Consider the following 25,058-nt stretch of genomic DNA (forward strand, 5'->3'; position numbering starts at 1 on the left):
TTTACAGTTTATCAATATTGTGTGAAAAAGTTATATGCGCATCATCATGAATATTCATTAGGTTGATGTCACATCTCCACTTTCCTTTTTCTTATGTTATTACATAAAATCATAAATGTTTCATTTTTCCATTTTGTAAAAGATGTGTCTCCATTATGATGAAAAAAGTTACGGCAATAAATAACTAATGCACTTAATCAGTTGTCAATCCAATCATGTTGTTTTAGTTCTTGGTAGAAATTTTTTGAATAAACCTAATTTCCCATTATAAAATACAGAAGAACAAATGGGGATATGACATCATCAGCCCACCTAATGAATATTCATAAAGACATGCCTAGAACTGTTTCACCGGGATAATGCAAATTTTTGAAATTCAATAACTTTACTTGTTATCCGATTTTGATCGAAATTTCAGCATTTTGCTCTGTGAATTTTACTCTATTTATTGAGAAATAAATATTTCCAGCCTGGACCATCCCTGAAGTATCCCATCCTCTTTCACCGACTCCCACATCTCTTCTAATTTTTCTACTTTTCCACTAGTCTCTCATTCGTCCTAAACTATTCCCTTCTCTTCCACTCTTTTCCACCCATCTCTCTCCTTTTTTTATCTTACTACTTTCCCCTCTCTCTCTTTCCAGCACTTTAAGTATCCCATCCTCTTTCACCCACTCCCACATTTCTTCTAATTTTTCTACTTTTCCACTTGTCTCTATTCTTCCTCCAACTACTCCCTTCTCTTCCACTCTTTTCCACCCATCTTTCTCCTCTCCATTTCTATCTTGCTGTTTTCATCTTGTCTCTCTCTTTTGCTCTCCAATGCTTCCTCAGCTCTTCTCTCTTTCCTCCCTTTCTTCCATATTTCTTAACCATCTCCATTCCTTCTTCTTCATCATCTTTCTCTTATTCTCTTCCACTCACTCCCATGTCTCTACTCCCATTTTCCCTTCCTCCATTTCCCAAGAGCGTTCCTCTTAAAGACCTATAGGACACAAGAAAACTCAATAAAAGTCTCCTGAATGAAACAGAAATTAGAACTAAATATCTTTGAAAACCATGTGTGTGGGGCAAAAAGGTTTGAATTGAATGCAGCATGAATTCAAGATGGGTAATTACTTTTTTAGGTTTAAAGGAGGTTGAGAAAGAGAAAGATTTTCCACATCTACCCCCCCAACATTCTAATGTGTTTGCCAGATTGGGAGACTATTAGTATTCTTGGCTGAAGTTAGCCGGCTATTTGAGGCCAGATCAGGTGTCTCATCCCACTGCATACAAATCAATGCATATGTCACCGAATGGTGAAAACAACCGATCAGCACTTAATTACACTTCACTATAGGGTCCTTATCAGTGTAAAAGCTTTATTCTAAAATGAAGTTCTGTATCTTTAATGTATTCATGTACAAAAAGGGGAAATAGACCCTATCATTTTCATATTAAAAAAAGCAAGATGCATACATAAGTAATTGTACTTGTGGTAGCAATAAAGGCTATACATGTAGGTATATAGCAAATGTAATAATAGCAGATAGAAAAAGGATGTACTACTGGTTAAAAGTTGCCAGAGCAAAAGCTATTGTCATCAGCATCAAGATAACAATGGTAGACATAGCACATTAAACGCAAGTAGCAGAATTATCAACGGAAATATGTACAAAGTAGTCAATGTCCTGTTTTTTAATATACAAATAGTGAATAGGCATGAAGTACGATGGTGCAAGAGTTCGCATGAGGTGAAAGAAAGATGCTCTATTCAACGAGGCTTTAGTGTTTCTTTCTTTCACCGAATGCGGAATCTTGCACCATTGCACGAATAAGAATATTTGCTATTTGCGTTGTACAATGCCTCGGAGTTTAGCGAAAATATGGAAAAAAAAGAGAGTTTTTCCCTGCAGTAATCTATGAAAAGGGAGCAAATATATTGAAAGCGAAAAGCAAAATCCCACAAGCGTACATGACATCGGGCAGCATTGCACATGTAGTCAGCAAGCTATAAGCGTATTTCACCTCCATTTTTTACTGAGCGCAATGAACCGAATCATATTGTGATGTCACCTCCTAAAGCCGTGCAACTAAATTTTGGATGGTACGTCTTGTGTGCAACGGTACGAATGTTTTACGTTCAGTCTCCCATCTGCTCCCGTACAACAAGTAGGCCTTGTGCAATTTATAATAATACTAGGTCCAGGATGAATTTGCATTTTTATTCCATCGTCAAGTCAATACTTATTCATTTAATAATCAACAACAGTTGCAGAGATAGATAAATTAATGTGAGACATTACAAGGCAGAAAAGAGGATCAAATGAAGAATTTATCAATCTTATATGTAGGCCTCCAATAGTAACCAAATCTACTAGCTGAGCTTTGAATCAAAACTAAATTTTGATATGATTTAAAAAAGAACTCTACATATTATACACTTTCATATTTCTCAAGCTCACTTTCACGTTCAACTTTTCTATACTTCAGAAAGAATATCTAATATGAACAGAATAGTTTACAATAGGCCTATATGTTTACTGATCGATAAAACCTATACATGCAAAGCTAAAGCCAAAACAATTTCTAAAAGACTCTCCCGCAATCCATCCATGCATTAACAATATACATGTAGTTCAGAAACAAAATTGAGCTTGCATATGAAATATTAATGGAAAATTAACTTACTGTTTGAAAATGGAGTCAAAACTAAAGAGAACGAAGATGACACCCCAGTTTGCCCCGAAGTTATATCTAGAACGAGTGTTTCTTCTCATCCACCCACAAATGCGATTCAACAACTGATCTTGATATACTTTCCACTGAGAAATCTTGCTGGGAAGCATTTGTACTGCAACCTCTGACTAGTCTTGCAAAACAAACACATTGCATTGCTCCTGCATTAATTACCAAATATACATGTAAATGGATAGAATTGCGCCCATTCAGTGATTCAATTATTTGTTGCTCATGTCCCACTTTTCTTTTGATGTTTTTCTGTCTATATTGTTAAAAAGAATGAAAGGTGAGAAACGAAGGGTATGATTTTTTTTTTATTCTACCTGGAATATGATTGAAAAAGAGAAGAGTCTTCTCTTTTTCAAGTCTTCAAGACTGATGCCAGATATTGAAGATTGTACTTGTAAGAGAGAGACACCTTCCTGATTAAATAGAGGAACATATTCGGATTTTATATATAAAAGTTATATTTATATGGAATAGACCCTCTTGAATGTCACTTGTAGGCCAGTAGGGCTAAATAACTGCAGCCTACAAGGATGTGCTACACATACGCATTCATAGAGGGCATCATCAGCACGTGACAAAAGTACTTACATGTAGGTCTGAAATATTAGCCTAGAGGAAGGTCTGAGGTCAAATGAGGTCAAGGGGAGGTACCCCAGGATGGTGATAGAAATGACAGATCCAATTGCAATCAGTGACAATACATCACATCATCTTCCCATTGTAGAACAACAAGCAGTGGAAGGGAAGTACATCTGTTGCATCAAAAACACCAACCCACATCTGGTTGAACCGGTCAACAATAATAAACACACGATGGTGAAATGAGAGGTATGATTTATTTTTACTGGTTATACAGGGAGATTATTTGACCCACCATGATCTACATGTACCTTTCAGCAGGTCTACCCTTTCATACCTCCTCCCTCCATCTCCGCTTATCTCTCTTTCTCATTACTTGAATCATGAATTTAAAATGAATTTTTATTAGTAAATACATTGAGAAAAATAGATTATAATTCCCACAGCTTTGGCCACTGACTGACCACTTTTATACTACTGACAAACCACATTGTTTCTTCAAATCACACCATTTTAGTCTTCTGTCTTGACGCACATATTTGTGAAAAAAATCTGAACATTAACAATGGGAGATTCTGGAAACATCTCTTCTTCATATAATGCAGTATCATGAATATCAAGATGATCGTCTCACACAGGTCTAAACGGCAAGGCAAATGCTTAGAGTAAAAACATTATTAATCATTTATTAAAGCTTTCACAAAATAACAAGAAACCGGGGAGTATCTTCGAAGAGTTTTGTCAGCAATTTTAACAGAAAAATTAACTCTCAGCTTATCAGATGCAATGATTTGCAGTATAGCTTTAGGTAACAAAAGTCAGTGAAAGTCACCGATAAAACTTTTCATGAGACACTCTAGTTCCCTGGCAATACATTAAATTCATCATTTCCATAAATAATATTGAGATATTTTTAACTGAGGAGGCTTTCCAGTTCTTCATCGATTCGAATTCAGACACAATGGCCATCCTTATGCTTGTCGGTATTTCTGTTAATATTTCATCATGATTCATCGTGCAACCGAATATGAATTTCTTCGTTCCCCCGTGATGGGTCAGACACCACCTACATCCCAGACAATACTGCTACATTAGATGCCTTCAGGCCTTCTCTTCATCATTGAAACCAAATATATATGAATCCATAGATGAACAGCAGCGATGATTTAGTCTTGGTCTAGAGACCCTTCGCAAGACAGTGATTGCTCTTACCATGGACTTACAACATTGTTAGTCCATGCTCTTGCCTGAAATATGTTTGCATGTAAGCCTTGGTGTTTAACTGCTAAGATAGTACATCAGACCCTGTATAAGATATGTGTTGATAGTCTAGTGGCTGGGATTCAAATTTCAACTATTAAATATACCCATTCAGTATTGAGAAAAGCTTTGATCCAGATTAATAAATACTTTCATTACAAGAAATTTAACCACCGCAAAAGTTGGTTAAAATATGATCCAACCAACTTTCAGTAAAATGATATCCTATTTTCATATTGCATGCAACTTAGTTTTAACCAAAAAGTCATCATGGTCTCTGAATTCTGAACAATGATTACACTTTCACTGACGAGAATAAGTATTAGTGAACTAGAGTCTGTTGATTGCAATTATATTCAAATCCTTGCCCATCTTCCCTAAGACGATTAAGGCAAAGCCGGTTCCTTCAAACACCACAGACGTATCTAATAAACTAGACAGCCTGTGGCAGCTATATCACCACGGAGATGATCTTATATACTTTTCACATTTTGGTTCTAAGCGTATTCTAATTCACAGTTGCCATGCATTGCTGTTCTTCTTTAGACCCTTTACGAAATTGTATTCACCTCAACATTTGACTATACATGTACACATCAAACTCTATCTACCTCCAGTAGAGGAATCAGGGGGGGGGGGGCGGCTGGGGGCTCCACCCCCCCACAAGCTATTCCACCTGCTCTTCCCTGGTCAACTTGGAGAAAAGTAATGTTCAAAAACCAAGAGAAATAATGTTAAAAAAATGAAACCATTGGTGCATAAAATTCAAAAACACCTCATCACAAGGCAATCAAAATTGTTGGTTAAATGCACATTTCTCAAAGCAATTCAATGCAAGTTCTAGTCCTCACTATGCGGTGTATTGTCTTAAAACATGTTCAAAAATGGGTTATTCTAACTGGTGTGAATAGGGTACAAGACAGCTGTAGGCTTGTCTGGATCAGTTCTAGCCCATCCACACTCAAGGAATAAACTATTCATTCCTAGGGAAGCATTTCATTCATATTTCACCAAGATTGAAGAGATAGACTATACTTTATCAATTCATAAAGGGCTTACCACGAGCTGGTGTCTATAATTAAGATTTTGTTGCGCTTGTTCAAGTAGTGCCCTTCTGTCACTGCCAACAGATTCTAAAAATGCCTCTCAAAATTATTTCGTACACAAATAGGGCATTTTCTATGGCGAACTTACGGGGAAAAGGGAGGATTTTTCTACTTTTGTCTGAAATGTGACATTTCACAAAAGTGATTTCTTGCAGTTCTTGAGAAAATTCATGACACAGTTCAGTTTTATTCATAACTTCGCAGAGATGCACATTTTCCCCCCAAAATGGAGTTTACACACAAATAAGCTCATCTGGCCATAAAAATGTGATGAAATAAAAATCTTGGCTAGCAAAATATTTATAATCAAAGAAACTGATTATCTATAATGATGTATACTTATTACACATCACTTCTAACTGATCTGAGTGTGTAAATGACACGCAAAATGCATAAAGAAAACAAATACGATTTAGGAGTCCATTCAGATACCCCACAATCAATGAATACCCCTGATCAATTACCTAATTACTCTATCATACAACCTTACCATATCAAAATCAATATCATTAAGTGTTTGTATTATATGACGAAAGACTATCAAGCTTCATCATATCACTTGAAAGAGATTCCGGTCACCCCTCTGAGTTGACGACATATATACTGCCTCGTTATTGATCATTACGGGGTATCGTTATTCTATTTCAATCGCGCGGTCAATGGCTTATGTTGGTTCAGATGAGCAAATAGTGTTAACTACTGATGAATTGAGATGGAGTTTAGTGTAGACAAGAGTTTGTCTCACTGACGACAGCATTATGTATCAGGGTGTGTTTATACATGATGTCTATTTTCAGATCCAACTTAGTGTTTGTTGGTTATGGTCCAAAATACAGTTAGAGTAGTTCAGAGTTTCAGTAAAATGTATACTCATGAAAAGGTACATTTTTACAATCATTGTTTCTCTCGACAAGGAAGTTTGTGGGGAAGTCTAATGGCAGCATCAATTCCTGATGTGTTTACATGATGTAATTTAACAAATTTCCAATATGGTCAAGATCGTAACATAACAACACAGAAGTCTTAACAAAAAAAAATATGCGTCCCTGCTTGACCTCTCCTCCTAAAATCAGAGTAGAATAATTCTTCAGCATGATAATTCTGATTTATTATAAAATTGACAGTCAATGCAGACTTTTTTCTAGCACTTTTATTGAATGAATAATGATCATGATGAAGATAAAGATGATGATGACAATGATAATAATCATAATAATAATCGTTATATGATAATAATGATGATGATGATGATAATAATAATAATGATAATAATAACAATAAAAACAACAACAACAATGATAATAATAATAAAGAGCAGAAACTGTCTAACCAACAGAGCCTGAATCAATCTTCTCATGGGCGATGAGGTTGCAATCATAACACAGCACTTGACATATGTCATACAAGATGTACACAGAAGATGACCATATTGGGTTTGCCTTCTTGCATTTATCTCCTTGCATATTCAGGAATCGGACCCACAGTGGAGTTAAATGGCAAGTAATGCATACATTGTACTGAGCAAATTGGTAGGACACCCAATGACATTTAATATACTTAGAATATCTGTACATCAATGTTAAAGGGAAAGTTCACCCTGAGGTTAAAATAGGCTAAACTACAGTGTATATTAAGGGTGGAAAATGAAAGAAACATATCAATGGAAAGTTTGATAAAAATCAAGATTTAAAGGTCAAGTCCATCCCAGAAAAATGTTGATTTGGATCAATAGAGGAAATTTCATCAAAATCCGATGTAAAATAACAAAGTTTCAACATTTTAAAGTTTGGTTTATTTTTCACATAACAACTATTATGCACAACCAAGTGATATGCAAATGAACGAGTTGATGATGTCCCTCACACACTATTTCTTTTGTTTTTTATTGTTTGAATTATACAATATTGCAATTTTTACAGATTTGACAATAAAGACCAAGCTTTTAACACAAAACCAACAATATAAAGTTCAATCAGAAATGAACACTGAACACCTACCTCTGTTTCTTATACAAAAAAAAATTGATATTCATGAAAATGCAATACATTAAACCTGTTCACGTGTGGGTAATCCAAGCATATAAGTTATAACAGACTATCTTTCAAAACATCCTTAAATGCAGAGTTCAACAGTAATAAGAGAAGAAAATTGAAGTCAATATAGATATCTATGCTCTTCGTTTGGAACTGCCTCGACAGAACCATTGCTTTGTTTTTTTAAAGCTTCCTATTTCATGTTTTTATATGCTTAATGTATTTTAACGGACTTGAATAATCAATAAATAAATGAAAAGCATTGAAGTATATTTTGGGGTTCCAGGGAAAAATGAATAGCAAAAAAAAAAAGAATTGGTGGTTGAAGGAAATGTTAAAGATTGTCTACAAAATGATATGAAATCTGATAAAATATTTTATTCTTGTTCCATGCACAGTTCAAAGACACAGGCTCCTGGAAAACACATGTCGGGATCATCGCTTTCTCAAATATGACACCAAATGTATTGATGAAAACGTGATCAGTCCCCTCAAATAAATGCACTCCTTGAGTTTTCTAGAAACCATTGATTGAAATCCTTCCTGTTTTTACTTTATTTTTCCTTTTAACCATGTCTTTCTGTGTTGCATAATGCATTCTCACCCCTTTTTCTTTCATCATTTTCTGTCTCATATTACAATACGCTCTCAGTTATTTTCAAACCACTCTACATGTACAAGTTGGTTAAAATAATGTAAAATTGGAATGTAATGTAACGTAATGTTGGAAGGAGAGACCTGCGGGTCACAGTTCTGTGTGTGCGCCCTTGTAGGCGAACCAGATTGGCTGGCTCCTCCAATGTGCCTTTGAATGTCTTTGACAGATATATGGTGCTATACAAATGCTGAGCATCATCATCATCAAAACAATCTAAATGAAGTTGCATGCAAAATGAAATGGGGGTATGTTTAACCAACAGGTGGTAAGTTCATATCTTAGCCAACTTTTGGAATGGAAAAAAAAAAATCAGTGGGCCTTCATTCTTTTTCTTCCTGTATCTTGATTATTTCTGTCTTCTCCCTGTCTCTTTCTATCTTGTTTATTTACACATTGCACAGTTCCATGGCATTTACTCCGGCAACAAATTGCTCCACTCTATTTATATGGCACCCACTAATGGAATGACCAATATCAACCCTTGGTTTAACACTATACCCTACCCTAATCCTAACCCTACACCTTAGACAAAATTAAAGGAGAATGAAACCTTTGGAACAAGATAGCTTGTGTGAAAACAGAAAATCAAAGAAACGGATCAAAGAAAGTCTGAGAAAAATCGGACAAATAATGAGAAAGTTATGAGCAATTGAATATTGCGATCACTAATGAATGCTATGGAGATCCTCAAATTGGCAATGCGACAAAGATGTGTGATGTCACTTATGAACAACTCTCCCCATTACTTTAGTTTATATTTCACTTAAATTGCCTCTTTTATCACATCTATCAGTAGATCATGTGTTCTTTCTAGATGAGGGCATACATCATGGATAAAGAGTTTGTATCACAATAAGAAAAAGCAAAAAGAGACATTTTGAGGGTATTTTATAGTCCATCAAAGGGAAAGTTGTTCACATGTGACATCACACATCCTTGTCGCATTGCCAATGGGAGGATCTCCATAGCATTAGTGATTGCAACATTCAAATGCTCATAACTTTCTCATTATTTGTCTGATTTTTCTCAAACTTTCTTTGTTCTTATTCTTTTATTTTTCTGTTTCGACACAAGCCTACTTGTTCCAAAGGTTTCATTCTCCTTTAAACACTGAGCGATTGTCAAAGGAGCAAATGTTGTGTCACTCATTGCACACATATACACACCCAACTTCCCTCATCCGCAATAGAGTCTGCAGGCACAGACCCTGATTGAAACTTTGATCAACAAGTGTGTCTCCACGCAAAGACTAGCGCATACAAAACTTGCTGTTTCAATTCGGGGGCCTTCAGTACACAAGGCATGTGTAGGCTGCAATTCAGACCCTTTACTTTGAGTGAAGGGTTTGCACAGCAGACAATCATCATTGGGTCTACTAAATTATCCCAATCATGTTCCATCTACCATGCTTATCTCCCCATCCACCCCCCTCTCTCTCTCTCCATAAATACAAACCCATGCATAGATGATCTTCATCTCTTTTTTACATCATTATCCAACTACCAACTGCTTTATCTCCCTCTTCTTCTCTCTCTCCCAAACCATCCGCATCACGTTCCATTAACCATCCATTGCATCACCATGCACAGATTGAGATGTCGGTAATGATCTGCCAAACTTCACCTTGATTTCGACCAGAAAAACTTCCTAAATGTCAGTCCTCTTCCACGGCTATCAGAACAAATTGATTTGCCCTACAATGCAAATTGAAATTTATCAGGGACAGTGGCTCGGCTTTATGAAAATCAAATTTCACCATTTTTACCCTCTCTCTTTCCCTACATAATTTCATGTGACCACGGGCAAAACATGGTCTGCGTATTCAATGCATACATACACAAATGTATCCTATACATGTTGATTGATGGTCGTGCATTATGGGAATGTTTTTCAGCCGAAGAGTACAGTATGCACACTCCAGAGGGATTACTTTGTCCGTCGTAAACAAGTCGGTGAAAATTGAAAACAATGTTTGCTTGGTTTAAATGGCTCGGAATACATAGAAATATTTGTAGAAAATGACAGAAAAAGTCAAATGCATGTCAGGTACATGTAGTCAGGTAGTACGTTTCATACAAAATGATGTAAAATTACCCATAGTTTTACTCAATCATATTTTTATAAATAATTAGAAAATGATCATTGAATAGGGAAAACAAGGAATTTTTTCATCAGCTCCAGTATATTTTAAAGGCAATTTTTCTCCAAATAATAACAAAGAATAAGACATCTTAGAGAACATTAAGTCTGTCAGATCTATATGACCCTTTATGCAATTACCATCCACACTTAAGGCAAATTAAAGTCTTTTACAACTTTTCAAAATGATATGAGTCATATACTCACAAGTTCAACGGTCTTTATTTTTCAAACATCAATTACTCTGCTTATGTTTTTATTCTTTTAAAATTCTTTCAAAATCCTGCTGTGCACAAGCCAGTATTATAATTCCCGTCAAAATAGTTAAATATATGTAACTTTGAGTTCTACCAAGATTATATAAATCCATGTACATTCATAAACGTGAACAAGATTGATAATCCTTTTCTGTCTTCATTTCATAAGATAATTTTTTTTCGAATTGTTTTTTTAATTTACCTCTATAATTATAAGAAATTCTTTTTTGAAGTTTTAATGAATAAAAAATAAAGAAAATCTCTGAATAAATGTCCTTGAAGTGATTGTAATGGGTCTTAGTATAAAACAAAAGGAAAATCCGCAAGTTCAAGGAAACTGGTACGATACTGATCAGAATTTGAAATTACAATGCGAAACAAAAACCTTCTCAGGCAAGAAACAAACAGCAGATGCAGCAGCAAATAACGTTTTCAATATTGCAATTCAATTCCGTCCTCTCCGTTAAAGTCGTTTCTTTATTTCCACAAATCTCAGATCGTGCTTGGAGTTCTTTCGACCGCAATAAAGGAGATCTCTCCAATGCATCACATGACGGGGGTTTCCCAATATAAAAGCACTTAAGCAAATGGTGTATTTTATCCCCCATTTGGCCCGTCTGGTTTCTTGGGTAAAGTGGTGTATGACTTGGGTTTTTTTCATTACAGCAATTGAAGAGATGTTTCATAACAGTCAATTGATCTTGCTTTCGGCCATGTTACACAACATCACACAAATTGGGATGCACATTAAGATTCAATTTGGTTTAAAGGAACTGTCAGTGCTTTGCAAGCCAATAACAATCCAAATTGAAAATGGCTGCCCAAAATACTAGTAACGAATTTCAAAACCTTAGCAGTGGAAAAACAGTTATGTATTTCTATTCATTTTCACTTTTAGATTTTACTCTGTTCTTTCCTTAAAACTCCCCCTGTATATACACTGTAAGACATATTTTTCGGAATTGGTTTCATTTCCATTTACTGTTATTTTGCATCTAAACTTGGATAAGTTTATTTCAAGAAATTGAAACAATTCTGAAGAAAACACTATTGTTGTAAAAATCTACTTTTCATCCATACATGACAAAGATTATATTGTTGAATAAAAATCTTTACCGAAATGATTACTGATATGTGTCTCTCAAAAAGCTTGCTCAGATAAAATCCCATTAAAAAGTATACACAAAATGTAGAGGAATGGGAGCACGGTAAAATGGAAAAGAACAAAAATGCAAGTAGGAAAAAAAAGATCTTGCAATCACACATCTAGTTCAATGATTTCCACATCACGAGAAACGTATTCATTCATATGAAAATACACTTGTGGAAAATTATTCCGAATAATCTAACGCCATCCCGGTAAACCAAATAGAGAAATAAAAATAGGATGGCGCTCGGAACCAGGCCAAGCAAACTGACCTCGCTATGCATCAACATCACCCCCCCCTCCTCCATCTTTCAGATTTGTGACCCTCAAGGCAGTGTCCATTTTAGTTGATGACAGGTCACCAGTGACTACTTGCCCATTAGCGAATATATATCCTCCCTCAACTCTTATGCTTGAGGGTTTGGTCAATATTTAGCTCTGAAATCCCACTCTGCAACCGCACTACTCGCTCATGTACTATTCCCCTGGTGCGAAGGGGAAATAGTATACTATTACTGCTGAATATTCTGTTTCTTTGAGGCATTAGCTTTGAGATGAATGAAAATAAGGTCAGATTTCTACGTTACAACATTGGATATCTAAAAGCATGTCTTTGACTATTGTCAAATCAACCTAAATGCGCTTATTACTATTCCACTCTGTTACTACACAGCAAAAACTGTGGAGTTAACCGGTGTACATAGAAGACCACACCAGTTATTTTACACCGGTGTTAAATAGGTGGTGTTAGTTTTACACTCTTGGTGTTATGTTCAATCTCTAGGGTGTAACTTTAACGCCTCAGGGTGTGGTCCTCTATTAACACCAACTGGTGTCAGTTTTAACACCACAGTTTTTACAGTGTAGATTATATGAATGTGTATGCCCTAAGACAATTAGCATTCAGGCTTTAGACAAATTTAATACATTTAACTTTGTCCTATTTGTTATTGTGCTTTGTCTGGGTTATTAAATGTCAAGTAAGCTTATGTAATTATAGTATTTCCATGTATTCTGTCATTAGGGATTGACCTTGATAGATCAATATAGAGGTCTTTGTCAATCCATCCACATTTTTAATTTGTTCTGTGTAAAATTTTGCATCTGTTTATACAATTTTATGGATTGACTGTGTTTATGTTTGATTTATTTACTCAATTCGTGGAAACAAATTTGAGCTGGATGCAGTTGTGGGTATTTTAAGGAAAGGTTTACTTTTTGCAAAAGTGTAGTTGAATGTTCTGTAGTGCAGAATATTCACTAGAACAGACTAAACTTCAAAGCACACATCGATTCCCATCTAATTCTTCATTCTACGCTCAACCAAACAGACAAAGTCTTTTGCACACCCGTTCAAGCATGCCTGACGAGCTTTCAGCGGTATGGTCTGTCAGCTACTTCAACCCTACCCTTCTGCGTATTGCATTCGGTTTCAGCTTACAGCCCGGGAACTCTAACATGATTCCACCCTTTACAACCCATCAGGAGAAAGGCATTTTGGAAAAGGGCACAAGACTTAATTGAAGAGAACAAATTACCCCTACTCAACGACCATGTGCATGGTGATTCAAACTCAATTTGACTTTTAAAGAGTGACAACACCTTCTTTCCTGGACTATTCCAGGAAAATTGTTCAATTCCCATCAAAAATTGGGAAGAACTTAAAACTGACAATATAGTTGAGTGGACAGTTGTGTTGTAGTTTGAATTTGGATTCATATTAAATGATTCATTTTCAAAACACAAAATATTGATTAAAAGTTGTCTAACTATAACAGGATAATACTTTAAACAGATAGTAGACAACTCTATTAAATTTCAATTTTTAAAGGAATGAGATTAAGGTAGAATTCATAAAAGTTGGATTGGACTTTTTCTTCAAAATAAATTCTGTTTTTTTCTACATTACTTTCACAAGCGTAATAAACCCTACCATACAATTTCAGGGAAAAACATTGCATATAAATGTATAATTCGATAGATTCACATAACGGTGGGCCACCTATAGGTAGCAAGAGACAGGCCCGAATTTCACAATAACTCATGGGAAAAAGTCAACATCTCGAGTGCGCGCTAGTATAGTGCATGCATTATTAAAGGACAAGTCCACCCCAACAAAAACTAGATTTGAATAAAAAGAGAAAAATCCAACAAGCATAACGCTGAAAATTTCATCAAAATCGGATGTAAAATAAGAAAGTTATGACATTTTAAAGTTTCGCTCCATTTCACAAAACAGTTATAGGCACATCTCGGTCGGTATGCAAATGAGGGAACTGGTGACATAACTCACTATTTCTTTTGTATTTTATTATATGAAATATTTTGATTTTCTCGTCATTGTCATGTGAAATGAAGTTTCGTTCCTCCCTGAACACGTGGAATTCCATATTTCCATTATTTTAGCATTTTGTGGTTCAGGCAAGGAGGTCCTAATTGTCAAATTCGTAAAAAATTGAAATATTGTATCATTCAAACAATAAAAAACAAAAGAAATAGTGAGTGAGGGACATCATCGACTCTCTCATATGGATGTAACTGACTCGTTCATATAACTATTTTGTGAAAAATAAGCGAAACTTTGAAATGTCATAACTTTCTTGTTTTACATCCGATTTTGATGAAACTTGCAGCATTGTGCTTGTCTGATTTTTCTCTATCGATTCAAATCAACATTTTTCTGTGGTGGACTTGACCTGTAAGCTGCGCTTGCCGACGTGGCTTGGCCGGCTTGCATAAAATCATGCTTTTTTTTACCCAGGGTCCAGGAGGTGGGAGGGAAATTTGCCACATATTTGTTTGTGAAATTTAGACCGTTTTTAGTGAACTCTTCCTCCGCTTTTGCCATATGGTTTTCATTTTTGAAGCTTCTCATATTATAGTACACGAGCACCGTGGGCTGTCTGTGCCTGTGCGTGATGTCGACCCCGAAGTTAGATATCGGCCTGTTCGCTGCGGCTGATAGATAGGCACAGTATTGTGAATCATCCGAATTGAAATACAGAAAAAATGGAGTATAAACAATTCAAATTGCATTAAAAGATCTAAAATGGTTACTGAGTAGCATGAAACATTGCAATTACACCTTCAAAATAAATCATAAATCAAGAATTTAAAAATGTTGTTATCATATATGAAGTAAATAAGAATTAAACGTTAAATTCAGGGTGGTTACCTAAGAAGCCAAACCCCCGATGCATTGTGGGAAGTGCTCTCGAGACATTCCTGAATCGTACATAACAGATGTCAGTTAACGGCAATTCATGCTCCGAATAACTCTCCTTCTCACTTTTTGTTTCAATTCCTCGCCCTCGTCGTATTTACCCCTGAAAATTGAGGACACAAATTGATTTCTTTCTATGCACATGCACGTCATCACAACCACTCCAAACGGCTTTTGGGCATTCTTTCCTCTTAAATCGTTCTCCATTCCTCTCCTTTAAGGGAGCATTAGAATGTGAATGTATTTGGATGTAATTGAGAATAGGAAAGAGAGAAAGATTTAAATTTGAGGGGTTGAATAGAATAATGAAAACCTTTTGATAATGTTCAGATAAATTGCACTCCAAGTTAATCTGAAATTTTACAGGTGTATCAATATCTGAAATCTTTAATTTTTGGTTAATCATGTTCATTATTTCTCTGTCCCTTTGTTATTTTGTTTGCTCCCCCTTCACTTTTGCGCCTTGGGCGCCTCTAACAAGAGGGATATGGCGTCTAATAAATTGCATTTATTATTATTTGAAAAAGCCAGGGGAGATTTTAAAGGAATGAAAAAATACATATTCATCCATTTTTATGAAAATGTATATCGCATCTCATGGTTTAGAAATATGAAGTTTTAAATTACAAATCAATATAAAACATCACAAAGTCAATATCTAAGGGTGCCCTAAATACACAAATTGTGTAAAGATGATGATTAAAGATGCAATCAACTTTCCTACTGCATGAAATTTAGACCTAAGCATAATACTGAGGTATGTGTTTCAAAGATTTGCATAGGAAAAATATTCTCCTCAAAATATACTCGATCAATTTCTTATATCCCCTAAGCCAAAAGAGAAATGACCTGTCATAAAAACTATATATCATTAAAATAGAAATTAGAACAGCTTACACTTAACATTTCCTCTGCTAAACCCAAAAGCTTTCCCCAAATGACTCTTATAAAATTAGGTTTTGAATAATTTGTTTAATCTCTTTTTTTCTGAAGAATTGTAAGGGATCAGATCAGTTTCTATTTGTGATGTTGCTTTCTAAGAAACTTGAAAATAAATAGAAATCTCTTCGGTAATCTACAGAAATGCCAATGCACTACGCACTGAGTAACAACGAGGAATGGTAAATGGCAAAAACCCACAGGCAGTTTCCTGGCTCAGCCGGCGAAGAGCTCAGAGATTCGTTTGATAAAGTAATCACATTCCCAATGATCGTCACTGCATTAATTGAAGGGGACAAGTCTGCTAAAACAGCGTTTGCAACAAGCGAAAAAGCAGATGAACACCATACATGGTTATGTGACAAACTTAATTCATTTGAGGCAGCTTGTTCACACCTCAAAAATATTATGTAATTATCATGTAATTATAAATAACAGGTTGAAGCTAAAAAGAACCAGTGTTAACAGAAATACAGAACCAAAAAAAAGAAGCAAAAAAGAGGGGAAAAGTGGTGATGGGAAAAGTAGAGAATCTCAATCAAACAGCTTTTAAAATGACGTAAAATGAACTGCAAAGAAAGGGAATAAAGCGAAGAAAGAAACAAGACAAAAAAAAAAGGAAAAGAGGGGTACATACTTTAAAAAGAGGGTTATGAATTGATAAATTCTGAGTAAGATATTTGACAACTCAAAATAATGTTGCAATGAATGATAGTATATATTGCATTATATGACTTTCAATATCTGTATTCCTTTCACAAAAGTGTGACAAAAATCAAATACAAATTACTAATCAAATGTAAATTGCCTTATTTCTAATAAACTGATAGGGACCACTAGACAACTCCAAACCATATTGAGTAACAACCTGTGTAAACATGCTTGCTGTACACGATGTCTGTGTGTCTCCAGAATACAAACTTCATGAAATATCTTCCTAGTGTGAAATCAACCACCATGTCTGTGGATGAAATCTACATCAGATGGTAAAGAACCACAGGATGATCGCTTTGGCAACCCCTTTTCTCTCTTACTTTCCTTATTCCTGTATGAAAATAGACAAGTAGGCCTATTACTACCCTTTTCTTCCCTCTTTCTCATTCGCCCTCTCCTTTCTTGAAAAATGATTTTTCATTTTACCAAAGTGCTGTTCTTATATCTCTCATTTTTTTCTCATTTATTCTCCCCTTTACAAGTACTTTAGCACCCCTTCTCTTTCCTTAACCATCATGCATAACTATAATAGATTACTCTCTAATCCACTTTTTAAATCAAATTCAATTAACTTTCTCTCACATCATTCCCATTTCCATTGTTTTACTCTCCCCTCTCTCTCCCTTGATTTCCCATTCTCTTTCTAGTTATTTCTATCCCCCTCTCCCCCTCCCATCACACCCCTCTCTCTCTCTCCTAGTCTCCATGTATTTTCTTACTCTGTTTAAACGTTCACATCTTTCCTTTCAATCTCTCACTCTTCACAAGAATATATTTTCCACTTTTTCTTTCTTTCTATTAGGGCAATCAATAACACTTTACTTTCTGTAACCTCAGCTAGCAGTAAAAAAAGCGTAAAGTACCAAGCTTGCTCTTCCTTGCTTTTTCAAACCAAGCTAGGAACCTGAGTAAGACTAAATACTAAGAATACAAGTCACATGATCAGCCAAATGTATCAGGTGATCAAAGGATCTCTTATCACATGATCTTGTCTTACTCCGAAGATGTAGAAGGCACAACTGTGAGAGCTGACCGAGATTTGTCACTTTTTGAACAAAAAGATGACAAGAGTAACTGGAAGGGAGTGCTAATTGATGGGCAGTACTCCTGAAACAAAAGACAAGTCTAATTTCATGGAGTGACATTCTTGATAGAGTTGGTATATCTATTCTCGATTCATGTGAAATGTGAGACAAGTACTCAATCATGTGTCTATCTGCTCCGAAGTCAGCTTCATTGGGGTCATGTAAAGACACATGAAGCTTAAAAAGGAGTAGAGATGTATCAGTCTGAACCCCTCTGATAGAAAAATGGATACATGTAATAATGATAATAATAGGCATTTATATAGTGCCATCTATCTAGAAATAATCTATTCTGATGTGCATTGTTTATTATCATCATTACCCGGCTTAGCTCGAACTGCCTTTCAGCGCTTCATGCATTTAAGGAATTAATCCTGCCGGGTACCCATTCACCTCACCTAGGTTGAGTGCAGCCCATTGTGGATAAATTTCTTGCTGAAGGAAATTACGCCATGGCTGGGATTTGAACCCACGACCCTGTTTCAGAGTCAGAAAACTAATCCACTGGGCCACAACACTCCACAATGTATATGAATGTCTCATGAGTAAATAGAAAGGTAGAAATAAAAAATAAACAATATAAATTAAAAGGTGGGAAATAGGAGCAGGTTTACTCCAATAAAAAAAAAGAAATTTGACAGAGAAATCTACTGCTTGAAAACTTTAAACTTTGATAAATTGGAAAACCTTCCATGCCCTAGGCATGGGTATCATAGCAAGTAACATTGTCATCAGGTCTGATATCAGTATCTACCTTAAATAAATCTTGTTTTAGAGGCCGTTCTCATTACGTTTTCTCAAACTAGCTTACTGGAAACCGATTCAGGAAACCACTTTGGAAGATCGCTTTGCTAGCGTTCTCACTTGATCACACGAAAGTGGTTTTGAATTTCACTTCACGTAAAGCGCTCTTGTTGCTATGGAAACGCTCTCAGTAGGGTGACACATTTCGCGCGAAATTCCAAACTGCAGCATAGGCATTCTACACCTGTCGTGTGGAGTAGCGCGCTCAAAGTGTGCGAAGATCGCTTCCCGAAGAAGGTTGTGTCCTCACTTACGCTAAAACCAGTTTAACGAGGCAAAGCGATCTTGAAAACTACATCGCGAGGTGGTTTTCCAAACTGGTTTGGAAGATCGCTTCCAAGACCGCTTTGACCGTTCTCACTACACGTTAAACTAGTTTCCACTAAACTAGTTTCCAGTAAACTAGTTTTAGGAACGTAGTGAGAACAGCCTCTTAGTTAGTAAAGGATGTCTGGTTTTAGCCTAATATTCAGATTCCATGAAAATAGTTTACAATAACAGAATGTTAGCAGAAGTTGCAATTTTAAAAACTGTAGACTTGTACACATGGTTTCCATAACAGAGGGTATATAAAAATACATATGGATTTATATATGTCTATACTTTTATTATATTACATATGCTTTTAAAAATAATCTTCAAATTGATGATTAAAAATTGATTGAAACAGTGAAAAATATATATTTATTTTGAATCAGTTTTACAATTTTGTTTCATAGTGTTAGAGATAAATGAAAACCACCTGCAAGGGGTTCTTTTTCTCTTCAAAGATACAGAGCTACTTACAATACTTCTACAAGTTGAAAACTTCTTCCCTTGAGTTTATGAGTCATACACACTTCAAAGCGACCTTATTATACATGTATTCAGTAACCTCAAAATTTCAGATTCAGTGAAGAATTTAGAAGTTGAGTTTATCTTTTCACACGTGTCGTTTGAAAGATGGGATCTAAAATCTCATACTGTATTTATCGGAAACATAATCCTCATTTCAAAATTTCAAAGTCAGGTTACTGACTTTTTTTTAATATCTTTGTGTATGTAATTGACGAGAAGTGTCAGAAGGACTTTAGTGAATTAAAGTGACATACCAAAAGAGGGCCCTAAGGTCTGATACCTCTCACCACATTGGGTGATTTCAAGTTCAGTGTTGACCTTTTGGTGTTGGTGTTAGGTCAATTTTTACACGAGTATAACACCAAACATAAAATGAAGATGGTCCCGAAAAGTCACTCGCTAGTTGTCGAGATGTCAATAATGTGATCTGGATCAGTTTTACAAACTCTAAGTTTTGGAGCTAGGGGAAGCAATCCAAATTTCAACATCAACACCAGACTTGAAATCACCCATTTTTGTCAAATTGGAAAGTAGATGATTTATATTATTGAACACTTTCGACCAGCTTACAAAAACCCCCTCCTTCCATTTATGCTCCCTTTACCTCACTCACCTCAGGTAACACTGTACGCGTAAGTACTGGATCCAAGGCCTGAGAAAGACAAAAAAGATAAAAGGAGAAAATAAGAAGAGAAATCATGAGTATTCTATGGCAACGGAACAAAGCAAATTCAGTCAACATGGCAGTAATTAGTGGCACTCACTCGAGGCTGGCGCCACCGAGTCTGCAATCATCCTACGGTGGAACATCTCCACTATCACGCCAAGTCAAGATGGAAATGGTCTTTAGACAACTTCTGTTTTATATTATGACCTTCTTTAGAGTATGAATGATTTATGGAGGAATGCATGCTTCTAGATATCTCCTGTTTGAGATGCAGGATGTCTGCCTTCTTGAATTATATCCGAAGCGATTGCCGTTCTAGGCATCGTCAAAGACGAGGAGAAATTAAATATTGCGAAAGCTCAAGAGTTTAAGGGAAAACAGTTTAGAAGGTGATAACCTAGATAGGAGCAAGGTGATGCAACAATAATAATGTCAAAAGAATTTCAGAGAATAAAAGCAAAACATTCAATGAAAACACTCAAGCATGTCCATTTAAAGTACTTGAACATTGTGTTAATACCTTCCTCCTTTTTTATGTAAATGCTTAGGTGCTAAACAGCAAAGTAAATGATATGAGTATTATCATAATCATTACTAAAATATAATTACTGCAAAAAAAATCATATAAAAATTATTTCAAAATAGTGAGAATTATCACAATTTATTAATAATTATTTTCTCTATATCATTATCATCATCTCCGTAACCATCACCACCATTATCATCACCACCACCACCACTATCATCATCATCATCATCATCATGTTATCATTAGCATTAACGTTAATAGAATTATCATGAACACAGTTTGGAACTTTGTAATTACACTGTAATACAACCTTAAAACGTTAAACAGCGTAAACCAATGTGGCTTGGCGAGTATGTACATGTATGTCAGACTTTGATATGACAGTGAACTAAAAACATTAAGTCAGATATCAAAGATCATTTGAAAGAGGTTAAAACCCCAAAAGAATTAGGTTATTAATATTATGTGCATCCATCAAATCCATTTTGAGTATAAAGGTCATAAGCTCATCAAATCTATGTTACTATGCTGTGAGAATCATTGACCAAAAGCATTAAAACAACATTTTTTCTTACATATTTTCCCCATCTCCTTCCCCGTTGTCTCCCCTCTCCCTGTATTTCTTTCGTTATTTACGATACATCCTCTTTTTTTCATTTGTATCCCCCTCCCCTCTCTTTCTCTCACACACTTGTTTTCCTTCCTCTCTCCCAATGTCACTCTCTCTCTCTTTCTTTCTATCTCCAACTCTTTACCCCTTCAGTAAAACTCTTAATCTTTAACCAAATCCAGTACAAATTTGTTTAGTCTACCGTTTACACGCTCCATTCCATCAGACAAACATTATAAATTACCCTCTTATACAGCCCCCTCTCTCCTGCAATGGCTGAATGAGCGCCCTCGCTCGCCCCGCATCATACGTGCACTTCCGCAGCGGGATACTCTATCTCTATGTCCGACTGACCTTTACCGTGTAGGAAGACATGAGTAATTAACTGTCTGGTTGGTTTTAATGCAGGCCTAATGTAAACGGCACTTGAATCTCACCAAAAGCTAGTAAAAATAACATTGAGCTGTCGGCAGCATGGGGGTTTAGACGCAAAAGGGTTTTAGCTTCTCTATGTCAAACCCAACATGATTAACAACGACCATCTAGCGCTAAATGGGGTCATAAGTACCTGCCTTACCACAAATCATTAGAAGCCCAACAACTGTGAAGGATATAGGAACATGAAACGTGAGATATTCAAAAGATCAGCACTAAAAGTGTGACAGATTTTGGTGTGGATCTTAAATCACAATACCTTTACTGAGTGATGAATGTTTAGATTACTTGAGGTGTACAAGAAGCTAGTATATTATCTGTTCACTCAGACACACAGAGTGTGACTAAAACAAAATCAAAAGGGTTTATTTCCAATTCGTCCAATTGCCAACTTGTCTACTATCATTTGGTTTACCATCAGTTCGTCCACTATCCACATGGTCTAAATGCCAATTAGTCGACTCACCATTTTGTCTAATGACCAGTTGGTCCAATAGCCATTTAGTCCATATACCATTTGGTACATGAATTGGTAATTTACCATCATAAGAAGGTGGAAAGAGTATAATCATACATGGTATATTGGGCTAAACTCTAAATTACAAACATTTACATGTAAATACAAACTGGCTGTGAATGGTGACAAGCTGAACCATTTGCTTTTAATCTCAAGATTACCTTTTGAAGTGTGAAAGGTTAAAATTTACACCTAATATTCAGTTTGTCAAAATTCAAAGCCAATCTGGATTTATTAAAAATCCTTAATATTTAGAGTGTTCACAACGAATAAAAGGTAATGTTGTACATGTATAAACAAAAGAAACTAGGTGTGAGTGAGAGAGATGTGTATCAGACATGACTACTTAATCAAGCATTCACAGAGAGAAATAATTTCAACAGAAGTCTACTAACATACAGCATGTATCAAGTTGAATTGTCACCATATAATCACCAATGTACTTGTATGCATATATTTCTAGATCTGATACGGATTACATAAGTGTTGTAATAAATAAAAAAAACACTAACAAGTTAAAAGGTGATTATCTACAAGTCATTAATGCAGATAAGAATTTTTGGGCACATACAATCATTGCAACTTTGCTACTTTCCCCATATTAGGAGTTGAGACAATTTTTTTTTAACAGAAATGCTCATTTCACATCTAACCAAGATTGTGTGTGGTGGATCTGAACAGGTCATATGAACATTGCAATTTAGTTTCGATACAAAAGCATCTAGACTAGTGACAAATCAAACTCTGTATTCTTTAATTATCAAATCTTAAAGGTTTTTTTTTTTCAATTTCAACAGATTTAGATTGAGGTCTTTAAGATTAGAATCTAAATTCAGAAAAAAAATTGACTGGTCACAAATCATGGGAAATCAAGATTCAATTCAAATCTCTGAAGCATTCAGAAATACGCAAGGAAAATAGATGATTAATACGTGAGCCTTTGAAAAAGGTTACATAATAATAGAGCTTTGAGGAATACCTGATTTGGGGTGTGCTGAATATTCAAAAGTAGAATCACTTTTGTGATGTCAAAACCCTAAAAATATTCAACTTTCTCATCTACCCAGTCAGTGAATGAAAATGGAATAACATCAGGAAAATAAACGTTAACAAATTTTCTTCCTTTATCAAAGTAAAACCACATAGTATTCTGTATGATAAGAGAATGGCATACAAGATTCTCTGTAACATGGCATAGTTATACTTCTCCTTGAAAATCTCCATCTATACCAGGATTATAAATTTGTGAAAATGTGATGAAATACGAAGTCTATCATGTTTCATAAGAAATACAAAGGTTGTGTAACAGGAAATAAACATTGATCTATGAAAGGAGTGGCATGAACTAAATGCAATTTTATTGAAGCCATTCATTTCAAAATATCATTCATTTTCATTACGTCTCGGACTTTTATAGCTCTCAAACTCGTTTATTATCCCTAGAAGGCAATAATGAGCTCCAAATGCCAACGATTCTGGTTGTAATGGTATCATAAACATTGACTTCATCCCACAAAACATGATTATATCCAGAGTAAAGGCATGAGTGGGTTGTGATGGATTAATAATTTATTGGAATATTCATTTATTTTTTAACATAAGAGGTGAATGCTTTATGAGGACGACGCAAAGATATTCATCAGGATTATGTTCGAGGACAGAGATCATACTTTTTATAGAAACAATAGCTATAAAAATGTTGTATCAAAATGTGTAATCCACAGATCATTTTAAGAAAGTCCAACCAATATATGCACTTTCCCATTTACAGTCAACTGGCTTTTCTTTAAACTCTATTATGTATTTGTATCTTAATCATGAATAATTTTGACTATCTTACTATAATACAGACACTGAGGGCATAAGTAAAAATTAAAAATTCAGGGGCAGATCCAGGATTTTCAAAAAGGGGGGGCACATTTTTCCGAGGAAAAATTTGACAAGCAAAAAAAAAGGTCTTCACTTTCAAGGGGGGGGGGGAACACACTTCTGTTTTAATGGCATTTTTACATTACAAACTTTAATCTTACTTCTCAAGGGGGGGGGGGCACATCTGGCCAGTGCCCCCCCCCCCCCCCCCCCGATCCATTACATGTACATGTATAACTTTAGATCACTTCCAACACATGCGAAGCATAGCCGAGGCATTATTTTGGACTGTTTCAAAGGTAAAAAGTGTGGGTAATTATTCAAATACCAGAGCATAATGATGGGTATCATATGTGTCATAAGAGAGTAATACATGTGGATCCTTCTTATATCAGGGAATCAGAGAAGTGGCAGTTAGATCTGACTCCTACTTCCTTCGTTATATGATGTAACAAAATCATGCTCATCTAAAATACCAAAATCAGTCAATAGTACCAGTTATTTGCAAATTGGCCATGGTCTGCTAGCTAAAATAAATGACTGGTCATGTGACAAATTTCAGCCAATCATTTGACCATCAGGGCACCGCGGTCTAGTGGTTACGACTCTTTCAATCAAACTCTTTCAGACGGATGTGGATTCAAATCCCAGCCATGGCATGTTTTCCTTCAGCAAGAAAATTACCCGCAATGTGCTGCACTCGACCCAGGTGAGGTGAATGGGTACCCGGTAGGATTTATTCCTTGAATGCTTTAGTGTCTATATGGCGGCTCAGCTACAGCCGGGGTAATAATATGACAAGTATCAAGTGCAGTAGAGTGTATGCAATTATAGTAGCTGCACTATATAAATGGACCATATTATTATTATCATAGTATATTAATTTATTCCTTTGTTTGTTTCTGCATGTCATGACA

The 25,058-nt window shown here is 35.5% G+C and overlaps 1 protein-coding gene across 3 annotated transcripts in view; it reads right to left on the reverse strand.

Annotated features, from left to right (window-relative positions):
- LOC121429430 overlaps nucleotides 1–25,058 on the reverse strand; it is an 81,735-nt gene that overhangs the window by 42,408 nt on the left and 14,269 nt on the right. For 2 of the 3 annotated variants that reach the window (XM_041626415.1, XM_041626418.1), the window contains exon 2: nucleotides 20,128–20,166. The gene's annotated coding sequence lies outside the window, so the exon portion shown is untranslated. Of the gene's footprint in view, nucleotides 1–2,673; nucleotides 2,774–20,127; nucleotides 20,167–25,058 lie in introns of those variants that run through there. The other variant, XM_041626417.1, reaches the window with a different exon arrangement.

Source organism: Lytechinus variegatus, chromosome 16 (assembly GCF_018143015.1).
Source record: "Lytechinus variegatus isolate NC3 chromosome 16, Lvar_3.0, whole genome shotgun sequence".
NCBI lineage: Eukaryota > Metazoa > Echinodermata > Echinoidea > Temnopleuroida > Toxopneustidae > Lytechinus > Lytechinus variegatus.